Here is a 13,574-nt window from a genome sequence, read left to right on the forward strand (position 1 = left end):
TATGGCTTGCTTGTGCTTACTGGCATATCATGCTTGCTTGTCTAGGTGTACTTGTGATGCATCAGTGACACTTGTGTGTGCCAGTGGTGCTTTGTGATATGCTTCTGTGCTTCCTATGCAAGCTAGTGGTCCATTGGATCACCCTTTGCTTGTTGGCTAGCTTCCCTGTGTAGCTTGACTTGATTCAATTGATCCATTTGATCAATTAATTGTCAGTGATGGCTTACTGATTAATTCTGTGGCTAAGTGATTCACTTTCCTTGCTGATGTGGATGCTCAAGCATTACTATGCTGTGGCTTACTTGTGCTGTTGCTCATTCAAGCTATCTGGACTTGCTCCAGTGGCTATGATGCAGTGATTAAACTGTGTTGCTTAATAGTATGCTACTGTCAGTACTAAGCATGGATCTGTGATAAATTCATGCTTGTATTAATTAAGTTATGATGAACTGCTTATGCAGTAATGATTTAAATGACTTGCTTGCAAATGATTTGACTATTCATGATTGTCTAGCAAGCAATTGAATCTGAATCCATTCCTGGATAATGATGTGCTATATTTGGCTTTCTTTTAATTGGTGCTAAGTGTGATGTGACCTCAGTGGCCTTGCTACTGATTGGTTGCTCACCTATTTAATTGGATCTTGTGGCTACTCAACCTTTGCTTGCATATTTGGGAATCATACTTGATATGAATGCCAATATGCTTGCCTGATGAAAATCTAGGGTTTACTGATGGTTCATAGCTTAGGATTTACTGTGTAGTCTTTATTAGCTGCTAATCCTTGCAATTCATCTACTGGTGCTATCTGTGCATGTGATCTGGCTATGGTGTGCATCTGTGCATGTTTGCTAGCTTCTGTGTACAAGATTTGTATCTAGATGCTTTTCATTTTTAGTGGCTTTTAGACTGGCAGTAATCCTTGGTGAAAACCAAGTGATGATCTACCCTATTGAGCATCTGCTCAATCCCATGATTATCTCATGCATATATGATGGATCAGATCCATTGGATCTGTCCAGGAACTTGGTATACCTTGTTCCAGCTCCTAGTGTGAAATATTTGGTTGATGCAGACTTGGGGTTTTTGTGCACAGCCCTTCACCTCCAGTTTCTGGTTGAGCTTCTCAGGTCACCATGATTCCTGGAGCTAAGTGGTTGTGTTGGTTTCTGTTTTTGAGTATGAACTGGATGAACTGGTGCTGGTTCTTGCTTCACCCTTACCTGGTGATTTGCATATGTGGTCGACTGTCATGGTTCTAGGGTTTGTGTGCTATTTATATGGTCTCTACTTCTTCCCTGTCCATGACACACAAGCCTGGTTACTTTATGACTCACCCCTTGCATTGCCTTGCTGTTGCTTGGCTAGCAACAGCCTTCATATGGTGAAACTTGAGCCCATGTGGCTTGCTCAGTGTTGGTATGCCTATGCCTATCTTGTGCTGTCCAGAAATTTGGACAAGCACAAGTGTGCTGTGACAGTGTGCACTGTCCAAACTGAATCTCTGTGTTATTTGGCTATCTGTCCAAACTGAATTTTCCTGTGATCTTTGCTAACACTTACATTCTGGCTAGTTCTTTGCTATTTGTTTTGCAGGTTTGAATTATGGCCAGAAGATCATCCTCAAGCCACTTAGTTTAGGTTTAGTTTAGAATAAACTTGTAATTTTCCTTTTCTTTTGTTTCTGATCATTATGTCTCAATTCTTGTATCAAGAATATTGTAAAGACTTTGTAATTTGTGTTGTATATCAATAAAGCTCAAGTTTTGGTTTATGAGCTTTTGTATTATGTAATGTTTATAATCTTGATTAAATATTGTATTTGACATTCACTTTGAAATTCAAAGTGATTTAAATTTATATCTTGTGTTTGAATTTTAAATTCATTGTTTAAATTGTGTGGTGTTTATATTTAAATGTTTAACACTTATCAAATGCAATCATTCCCCAAAGTAACAAGATACAAAAGAGATCATGTTGAAATTTCCCTAACTCACATTGCCTAACCCTAAGTGCAAAATGAGAGAGAACCTCGATCCCTCTTAGGTTTAGTTGCAATAAGGCGCGAAAATTTCCCCCGTTTTGCGATGAAATGCACATCCCATTTCTAAATCTACCCTTCGTTGTTCCTATGTTCTGGTTTATTACAGCCTCTCCCCCTTAACAGAAACTTTGTCCCGAAGTTAAGATTGGTACCTGAACATCTCGGGGTAAGACTTCCTTAATTCTTCTTCCGTTTCCCAAGTTGCTTCTCGCTCAGGATGATGTTGCCATTGAACTTTGCAGTATTTGGTTGCTCTGTTTCTTAATTTCTTCCACTGTACTTCTAAGATCTTTTCCGATCTTTCCACATAAGTTAGATCAGATTGCAATTCTATTTCTTCATATGTGATAGGATCATCCGGTGCCTTCAAACATTTTCTGAGTTGTGAAACATGAAACAAATTATGAACTTGACTTAGTTGTGCTGGTAACTCCAACTCAAAAGCTGTTCCTCGATTCTGACTGAGTATCTTAAATGGTCCTATATATCGAGGACTTAACTTTCCTTTCACTCCGAACCTCTTAAGTCCTTTCATTGGGCTAACCTTTAAATAAACCATGTCTCCCACTTTCGGTTCCCAATTTCTTCTTTTCAGGCCGGCGTAACTCTTCTGACGACTCTGAGCTATTTTGAGTCTATCCCGGATCACCTCGATGACTTCTTGTCTCTCCTTGATGTAGTCCGGTGTAAACTCCTTGTTTTCTCCGGTTTCGAACCAACAAATTGGTGATCGACACTTCCTTCCGTACAATGCTTTGTACGGTGCCATCTGGATGCTACTCTGGTAACTATTGTTATATGAGAATTCCGCTAAAGGTAAATGGTCCTCCCATGAGCCTCCAAAGTTCAGAGCACAAGCTCTAAGCATGTCCTCAAGTATCTGATTGGTTCTTTCGGTTTGTCCTCCGGTTTGTGGATGATATGCTGTACTGAAATCCAACTTGGATCCCAAAGCTTCTTGTAGTTGTTTCCAAAATGCTGATGTGAAAATTGAACCTCTATCTGAGACTATCTTCTTGGGTACTCCATGCTTACTCACAATCTCCTTCACATATATATCCACAAGCTTCTCTGCAGTATCCTTTGTGTTTACGGCTATGAAATGAGCACTCTTGGTAAGCCTGTCCACTATTACCCATATCATATCCTTCTTCTTACTAGTCATTGGTAGACCAGTAACAAAATCCATTCCGATTTCATCCCATTTCCACTCCGGTATCTCTAGTGGTTTGAGTAATCCCGCATGACTTTGATGTTCTGCCTTCACTCGTTGACATGTATGACATTCCGAGACATATTGTGCTATCTCTCTTTTCATGTTGTTCCACCAGAACATCTCTTTCAAATCCATATACATCTTAGTACTTCCCGGATGTATTGAATAAGGGGTTTCATGTGCTTCCTTTAATATGATTGACTTCACTTCTGGATTATCCGGTACACAGATCCTTTTCTGGAAGTATAATGAATCAAAATCCCCTAGATGGAATTCCGATGGTCTTCCTTCTCCAATCCTCTTGATTTCCTCTTGGATGAACAAATCATCCGCTTGCTTTCGGATAATCTCATATTTCAAATCTGAATACATCTCATCCATAATCCTCATGGTTGCTATACTTCCCTTATCATCACCTTGAATAAACAAAATCTGAGCCTCCTCTAGCTCTTTCCGAAGTTCCTTTGGAATCTCCCATTCCGTAGGTTGATTCTCCGTACTCTTCCTACTTAGGGCATCTGCTACTACATTAGCCTTGCCTGGTGTATAGTTGATCTTAAGGTCGTAATCCTTAATCAACTCTAACCATCTCTTCTGCCTCATGTTTAATTCCTTCTGGGGGAAGAAATATTTCAAACTTTTATGATCGGTGTATAACTCACACTTGGATCCATATAGAAATTGTCTCCAACTCTTCAAAGCATACACAACTGCCGCTAACTCTAAATCATGTACTGGGTAGTTGTGTTCATGTGGTTTCAACTGCCTTGATCTATAAGCTATTACCTTCCGATCTTGCATCAGAACACATCCAAGTCCATTCTTGGAAGCATCACAATACACCGTGTAATCCTTTCCTGGTTCAGGAACTGCTAACACTGGTGCTGTGGTTAACTTATCTTTGAGTGTTTGGAAGCTGGCTTCACACTCATCAGTCCACTCAAATGGAGTATTTTTCTTGAGTAACTTGGTCATTGGTCCTGCAATCTTCGAAAATCCCTCTATGAATCTCCGATAATATCCTGCCATACCAAGAAATCCTCGTATCTCCTTAGCATTTTTAGGTGATTTCCATGCCAATACGGACTGAACTTTGCTTGGATTCACCGTTATGCCTTCTTTGGTTATGACATGTCCAAAAAATTCAACACTATCTAACCAAAATTTGCACTTGCTAAACTTCGCATATAGCTGATGTTCTCTCAAAGTTTGCAGAACTATCTTCAAATGCTTGGCATGTTCTTCTTTATCTTTGGAATAGATTAGAATATCATCTATGAACACTATCACAAACTTGTCCAAGTACTTCATGAATATCTTGTTCATCAAATTCATGAAAATTGCTGGTGCATTTGTTAGTCCAAATGGTACAACCAAATATTCATGGTGTCCATACCTTGATACGAACGCTGTTTTTGGTACATCCTCCTTCTTGATCTTGATTTGATGGTATCCTGACCTTAAATCTATCTTCAAGAAGACTCCAGCTCCTTGAACTTGATCAAAAAGGTCTTGGATTCTAGGTAAAGGATACTTGTTCTTGATAGTTACATTGTTCAAATTTCTGTAATCTCCACACATTCTCTTTCCTCCATCTCTTTTATCCACAAAAATAACTGGTGTACCCCATGGTGACACACTTTCTTGAATGAATCCCTTCTGTTCTAACTCATCAATCTGAGCTTTCAGTTCCACTAATTCCTTTGGCCCCATCTTATATGGTGGTTGAGCTATTGGTGCTGTGCCTGGAATTAGATCGATTGTGAATTCAATCTCCCTATCGGGTGGCATCCCCGGTAGTTCCTTAGGGAATACATCCTGAAACTCATTCACTACAGGAATATCTTCAATTCTCACCTCTTTCAGACTATTGAGTTCCAATCCGATCTCCAACTCACTGTACTTATCTCCTTGGAACACTATTCGACCTCCGATGGAGTTGCGAAGTGATACTGTTTTGTCTCCACAGTTAATCACCGCTCCATTCTCTGTCAACCAATCCATCCCTAGGATGACAGATATGTCCTTCATGGGTATGATGAATAGGTCCGCGAAATACACACAGTCACATATGGTTAGGACTTGTGCTTCTTTCACGTGGGTTACTAAGATCGTTCCCCCCGCAGATAGAACAGTTATAGGAGTTTCTAACTTAGAACATCTAAGCCCGAATTTTTCCACAAACTCCAATGCAAGAAATGATGTGGTTGCTCCAGTATCAAATAATACTTTGCCAGGATGAATAAGAATGCTTAGCGTACCTAAGACTGTTTAATCCGACTCTTCCGCTTGTTCCAAAGATGTGCAATTCAGCTTTCCATAAGGCTTTCCCCTCTTGTTGTTGTAGTTGTAGTTGCGGTTGTTGTTGTTGTTGTTGTTGCGGTTGTTGTTGTTGTTGTTTCCACCTCGTCCTCCAGAGCTCTGTCCGCTCCAAGACGCCTTGTTTGGACAATCTGGCTTGATGTGTCCTTCCTTCCCACAACCATAACAAATGATCCTGGGTTTCTGACAATCCTTCTGCAAATGACCCTTTAGGCCACAATTGTTGCAGATGATTTGGCTGATTGGATTCTGACTCTGACCTCCCCGGTTGTATTGGCTACCAGTCGTAGGTCGGTATCGGGGTTTGAAACTCCGATCAGGTGTTGGTTTACTGATTGGGTACTTCCTTGGCTCTATACGAGCCCTCTTCCTCCTGTCCTCTTGGACTTGCCGGTAATCATCCTCGAAAGTGATTGCCGAGTCAATCAGTTCCTGGAATTCGGTAGTCCGTGCCAACCTTAGTTGCATCTTCATGTATGGATTCATGCCTTTCATGAACCGCTTCTTCCTCTTCTCCTCCGTATCTACATCCTTAGGTGCATACCTGGATAGCCTATTGAAATCCCGAACATACTGCATGATGGGTGCAGTATTCTGTCGTAGTTCGTCAAACTCCCTCTTCTTCAACTCCACCACGCTGTCCGGAACATGAGCATCCCGGAACTTCTTCTTGAACTCCTCCCAGGTGAACACCTTATCTGGAGGGTGTACTGCTACAAGATTCTCCCACCATGACGCTGCTGGTCTATCTAATCTTCTCCTCATCGTTGCAACCAACGGTCTTCAGCTTCCGTTCCGTATCCATAAGCCAATCTTCAGCGTCCATTGGTTCTGGAGCTGATGTAAACGGTAGTGGTCTCACATTTTGAAAGTCTGATAGAGTTACTCCCTTGCCTTCATTACCCCTATCATTGATGACGTGGGTAAAGAAATCCTGCATGTTCTTGCTCTGACTTTCCTGGTAACGCCTCCTATCTTCCTCCATTGCCCTCATATACTGTTGGAAGTCTGGGTGCATCATTGGGTGTGGTGGTGGTGGTGCATTCTCTGCTCTAGCTGCTGCATCTGCCTCCTCTTTTTCTCTTGCCTCCCGCTCTCTGCGAGCCTCTTCGGTTTCTACTAACGCCATTTCCCCCTAGTCCTGTAACAAAGAGCCATTACTCATAATTACACCATGCAAATTCTTTCTGAGCTCAACTCAATGCCCAGCACTAGTCACACAATGAAATCAAGAAGCAAATACAAAACAAACATTTATTATGCATATACTTTGTATAATACATAACACACACACAAACTTATATTACATGTGGTATATATAAACCACTTATTTGGCTCAAAGCCCAAGCCAACGGGAATTTAAAATACGTTCTATTACAATACCACCTAGATTACTTTATTCTTCCTTGGAGCTCTACTCCTCGTCGTTATAACTCGCCTCCGCGTACATCCCTGGGGTCCATCCGGTACAGCGGTTTGTCTTCCGAACACCGTCCGGAATGAAGGTCCTTCCCGTAGGTATGTAGTCTGAATCGGACGAAGTGCCGAGACAGAGATCTGTCATGCCAAAATAACTGGATAAAGACTCATATGTATCCCCAGTGGGATACAGCTCATCTTCTTCTGCCATCCATGGAGGATTCCTATTCACTTGACCCCTCATCTTCTTCTTCTTTTTCTTTTTCTTGGTTCCAGAACTCTCACCTACGACGTACTGGGATGTTTTGGGTAATCCCATCTCCAAATCTAAAGAAATGGAGTTGGTGTCTTTCTCTTCCTGCCCAAAGCTTTGGTTAATATTCTGGTTAACCGCGCCTCCGTCATCCTCTGATTCACAAGTGATGGATTCTCCTTCATCTCCAAATGGTTCCCCGAAACGCCAACCAGTCGAATTCTCGATTGGTGACTCCGAGCAGTTTAGGTTCCTGGAATCATCTCCCCCATATCCAGACTCATATGATGCTGACACATGTGGATAGTGTGGAACAAAGTTGGGTGTGAGTGGATCTTTATGGGACAACTGGTCACTCAAATCTACATAGCTGTCTAGGCTAAAGAAAGGTGTAGTATGTTGTGGTTGTGCACTCAGATCACGCATCCGAGTTTGGACTTTATCAGGGTCCGTGAACTCAGCTAGCATGTGGTCAATCTCACCTCTCATCTTCATGTGTAAAAGGTACATCGTGGTTAATAAAGACTTACAGCTATCCATGTGCTGTGCTGCAGCTTCAGGACTTCTGCGTGCTAACACCAAATGATTCAGAGTGGGATCCTCATCTTCCTCGGCATGAGGTATATGAGAAAACTCTGAACATAGCAGTTCTACTGACTTGTGCTGCCTTATCTCAAGGATTGCCTTGAATAGGCCCATGTGGTAGGCTGTGGTGATAGTTTTGGCTTCTCCGTATGGCATTACACGACTCATCAGCAGTTTTGACGGTAATTGGACCGATACTCTGCACTTGGCTAGGATTTCCCCATCATAGTAGATATACTTGATAACAGGTATCCGTGGTTCACAATGAAGTTCCTTCAGCATCCCACACAGGAGAGCTGTGATTGGTCCATCATAATCACCGAGCCATCCCTCAACCTTCCTCAAAGTCCTCTTAGGAAAAGTGTTCGCCATTACGGCTGTATACAAAAGCAGAATATTAGTAGTGATAATGCATCATAATAGCCATAATAAAGAATTATCGCACTAAAATATATGGTTTTGTTATTCTCATGTGAATAATCACCATATTTCTAGAGAATCCTTTACTATTTCTACTAGACTCCTACAGGTTTCTTCCCTATACTAGGTTTTTCCAACCTAAGGTCGCAACATTTTCTCTGATACCAGCTGCGGTGACCCAGCATACCACTGCATGTTGTAGTATACAAGTCGTTGATATGATCTTTGTGAAGGGACTTCTTCACAATTTTCCATATCCCTCAGAGTGGTACAACAGAAACATTGCAGGTCATAACAGTCCATACTTTATTACAAACATTGTCTTAACAAGTTGGTATTCTCACAGGTCCTATGAGAACACCCTAAGATACTACTTAAGTACGATTACAACTCTTAACAAATATAAAGAGAGCTCAACAACTTATTTAGGTAAGTTCTACGTTGCTCGGCTCTATGATGCTAGGGTATGTCACTACTCCTCCACCTCCGTGTCATCTGGTCCGTAGACTATCCCATAGTCTACGCCTTCCACTCCACCGGTAAGATCAGGTTCTTCATAGACCAGCTCGTAACTTCCTTCTGGTGCTCCATCGTTGATGGCCTCCACTTCCGGATCACAGTCTAGCAAGGGTGTCGAAAGAAAGTGAGTACAGGGGTACTCAGCAAGTTCTAAAAGAGTAAAAAGGTGTTTGATGCACTAGCTACGACCATTGATCAGGAAATCGCAGGTCAATGCATGTTTTGAAATCATTTCTTCAAAAGGTTGCTTTTATTATGAAAACTATGCCCGTCAGTCTTCACAGGTTGATTAGAACTTCGTGGAGTTCCTTTCCTGCCGCGTTCGCAGTTCCCTTCCCGGAACAAGGAGTGACAGCCACAATTTGATACACTCTGCAGAGGTGCGTTACTTTTCCCACAAGAGATCTCACCCTTTTTGCCATCCGCAGGGACTTGCCCCCGTTCACACTTCCTTAGGTGTGAGGCCAGGTATAAAGATCCAAGCCCACACCGCCTTCTCCGCGATTGCAAACCCACCCTTTTGTCCAACCGTACACCCCCAGTAGACTTCTCCCGATAATACGGCTTTACTCACGGTGTACTCCGGACAATCCTTCATAGATCGTAGAGCCATCATCACTAATGGATGGGGATTTAAAAGGCTATCCCAACCTACGGCAGTGCCTCCAACACCCCGCCGGCTCTACCAATCCGTTGGCGTGCAGAAGGGAAAAGATACGGCTGGCTTCCCCAGAGCCATTATAGATCTCATGGTCAACGCGGTTTGTACGGCGCTAGAATCACTGGACGGCATTGGTAATTAATCCTAGGGTGATATAACCCATGCAATGGAACCTCCACCATATCAACACATACCATGGTTCCATTGCCAACCACATAGTCATATTCATAGTTGGAAAGTAACATTTCATTTGCGATGCAGGAATGATAAGTATATAGCTTTGCATTAAAGTAGTAGAAAATAATCAAGTTGACATGAGCAAGGGTGAACTTGCCAGTGGACTGCGAGATAGTGCAGTTCAATGCAGTTGATGGAACCTGGACCTCGGGTTCTGTAAGAAGCATCATTGTCCGGTAAGGACAATGTTATAAAATCCAAATAATGCAATCATGGGTGTATTATTTTATGTTGAATCCCTTTATCCCGCTGAGTTATAGCAATTTAGGGTTGCGTTTAAGATTTATGTCTTTGACAGTAACTTGCAATTGATTTAAAAGTATAAACCATTTTAATTCACACAAAGTACAACAATTCAAAGTAAAACTATTTTACTTGATGATTCCCTTAATCATTCCAACAATAATTTGAAATCATAGAGTTACCTCTATAGTTTTTGGAATTAAAAAGGAATATAGTATTTTTCTTGGAAAAATACCCTTTTTCAATAGAAATGACTTGGAATAGTAGAATTTCATTTTGAAATGTTTGAAAATAAGTATTTGAACTTATTTGAGATTTTTCCTTGAATTTTAAATACAAGGAAATAATAGTTTAAAATTCCAAGTTATTATTTAAATTCTTAAAATTCATAATTTTGAATTTGTTTCATAAGTTCCATTTCATATTTTATTCTTGTTAAGATTTATTTTTCATTCATTAATCCAATTTTTAATGGATTTTTAGAGTTGTATTTTATTTATTAAAAATTGGTAAAGTTCTGGCCTTTTATTAATTGTTAAAAGACCAAAATACCCCCCTGGCCCCTATTGGGCCAGCCCATTTACCTAAAGCCCAGGGACAGCCCATTAAGGCTTGTCCCTTATGGGTCGGTGGCGCCGAGCGGCCCACCTCTCTCACTCACTCGGCCCTCTCTCTCTCATTCACCTCTAACCCTAATCTCTTGCGACGCCCGTGGCGATGGCGTCGCCGCCATGGCCGCCGCCTCGCTCCGGCCAGCTCCAAGCTCCCCCGCCGTAGCCACCTACCAAATCAGAACCGCCGCATGCAGATCTATCGATCTGTCCGCGTGGTTTTCCCCTTCTCTTCCTCTCCTGGTGAATCGCCTCCGTTCTGGATCTCGTGGAGAATCGCCTTGACGAACTCCGGCGAGCGCTCGTCCTCGCCGACGATGGGTGCGCCCTGAGGTTGACCTGGCGCAAGTGCTGCTCGCAGTACTCGTGTCGTCGCCTCAGGTGCATCTGCTACGGTGGTGTTTGGGTTCGCCGGTGTAACGTCGACGCCTACCCTGGATTTGCAGCTGTTAGGGCCGCGCGAGCACTGCCTCGCCATGCCCTAGCTTCTGCTTCCAGGCGCAAGTAAGTATTTCACCTCCTCCTTCTCTTCTGTGCGCCTCCCTTGCTACTGTTCTTCTTCCTCCTCATGCTCTGTTGCTCTCTGGTGATCCTGTGATCACACAGAGCTATGCCATAGCTGCTAAATCTTCCAGTGCTGCTATCTACTGCAAGCTCATGGCCAAATTACCAGTTACTGGTACTGGCTAGTGTTGCTTTGCTTGCGATTCATGCTTTACTTGCTTCTCTGCTGCTCCTAGCATGCTCTGTACTTGCCATGCTCTGCTGTGCTTGCTTATGAGCTTGCTATGCCATGCTATACTTGATTATGGCTTGCTTGTGCTTACTGGCATATCATGCTTGCTTGTCTAGGTGTACTTGTGATGCATCAGTGACACTTGTGTGTGCCAGTGGTGCTTTGTGATATGCTTCTGTGCTTCCTATGCAAGCTAGTGGTCCATTGGATCACCCTTTGCTTGTTGGCTAGCTTCCCTGTGTAGCTTGACTTGATTCAATTGATCCATTTGATCAATTAATTGTCAGTGATGGCTTACTGATTAATTCTGTGGCTAAGTGATTCACTTTCCTTGCTGATGTGGATGCTCAAGCATTACTATGCTGTGGCTTACTTGTGCTGTTGCTCATTCAAGCTATCTGGACTTGCTCCAGTGGCTATGATGCAGTGATTAAACTGTGTTGCTTAATAGTATGCTACTGTCAGTACTAAGCATGGATCTGTGATAAATTCATGCTTGTATTAATTAAGTTATGATGAACTGCTTATGCAGTAATGATTTAAATGACTTGCTTGCAAATGATTTGACTATTCATGATTGTCTAGCAAGCAATTGAATCTGAATCCATTCCTGGATAATGATGTGCTATATTTGGCTTTCTTTTAATTGGTGCTAAGTGTGATGTGACCTCAGTGGCCTTGCTACTGATTGGTTGCTCACCTATTTAATTGGATCTTGTGGCTACTCAACCTTTGCTTGCATATTTGGGAATCATACTTGATATGAATGCCAATATGCTTGCCTGATGAAAATCTAGGGTTTACTGATGGTTCATAGCTTAGGATTTACTGTGTAGTCTTTATTAGCTGCTAATCCTTGCAATTCATCTACTGGTGCTATCTGTGCATGTGATCTGGCTATGGTGTGCATCTGTGCATGTTTGCTAGCTTCTGTGTACAAGATCTGTATCTAGATGCTTTTCATTTTTAGTGGCTTTTAGACTGGCAGTAATCCTTGGTGAAAACCAAGTGATGATCTACCCTATTGAGCATCTGCTCAATCCCATGATTATCTCATGCATATATGATGGATCAGATCCATTGGATCTGTCCAGGAACTTGGTATACCTTGTTCCAGCTCCTAGTGTGAAATATTTGGTTGATGCAGACTTGGGGTTTTTGTGCACAGCCCTTCACCTCTAGTTTCTGGTTGAGCTTCTCAGGTCACCATGATTCCTGGAGCTAAGTGGTTGTGTTGGTTTCTGTTTTTGAGTATGAACTGGATGAACTGGTGCTGGTTCTTGCTTCACCCTTACCTGGTGATTTGCATATGTGGTCGACTGTCATGGTTCTAGGGTTTGTGTGCTATTTATATGGTCTCTACGTCTTCCCTGGCCATGACACACAAGCCTGGTTACTTTATGACTCACCCCTTGCATTGCCTTGCTGTTGCTTGGCTAGCAACAGCCTTCATATGGTGAAACTTGAGCCCATGTGGCTTGCTCAGTGTTGGTATGCCTATGCCTATCTTGTGCTGTCCAGAAATTTGGACAAGCACAAGTGTGCTGTGACAGTGTGCACTGTCCAAACTGAATCTCTGTGTTATTTGGCTATCTGTCCAAACTGAATTTTCCTGTGATCTTTGCTAACACTTACATTCTGGCTAGTTCTTTGCTATTTGTTTTGCAGGTTTGAATTATGGCCAGAAGATCATCCTCAAGCCACTTAGTTTAGGTTTAGTTTAGAATAAACTTGTAATTTTCCTTTTCTTTTGTTTCTGATCATTATGTCTCAATTCTTGTATCAAGAATATTGTAAAGACTTTGTAATTTGTGTTGTATATCAATAAAGCTCAAGTTTTGGTTTATGAGCTTTTGTATTATGTAATGTTTATAATCTTGATTAAATATTGTATTTGACATTCACTTTGAAATTCAAAGTGATTTAAATTTATATCTTGTGTTTGAATTTTAAATTCATTGTTTAAATTGTGTGATGTTTATATTTAAATGTTTAACACTTATCAAATTCAATCATTCCCCAAAGTAACAAGATACAAAAGAGATCATGTCGAAATTTCCCTAACTCACATTGCCTAACCCTAAGTGCAAAATGAGAGAGAACCTCGATCCCTCTTAGGTTTAGTTGCAATAAGGCGCGAAAATTTCCCCCGTTTTGCGATGAAATGCACATCCCATTTCTAAATCTACCCTTCGTTGTTCCTATGTTCTGGGTTATTACACATAAGTGATTATAGATCACAAATAATATGTACACAATCAGATGTCCTGTGCTCTTAAAAATGTTATGAGCATGTACCAGAATGAT

Source organism: Lolium perenne, chromosome 2 (assembly GCF_019359855.2).
Source record: "Lolium perenne isolate Kyuss_39 chromosome 2, Kyuss_2.0, whole genome shotgun sequence".
Classification (NCBI taxonomy): domain Eukaryota; kingdom Viridiplantae; phylum Streptophyta; class Magnoliopsida; order Poales; family Poaceae; genus Lolium; species Lolium perenne.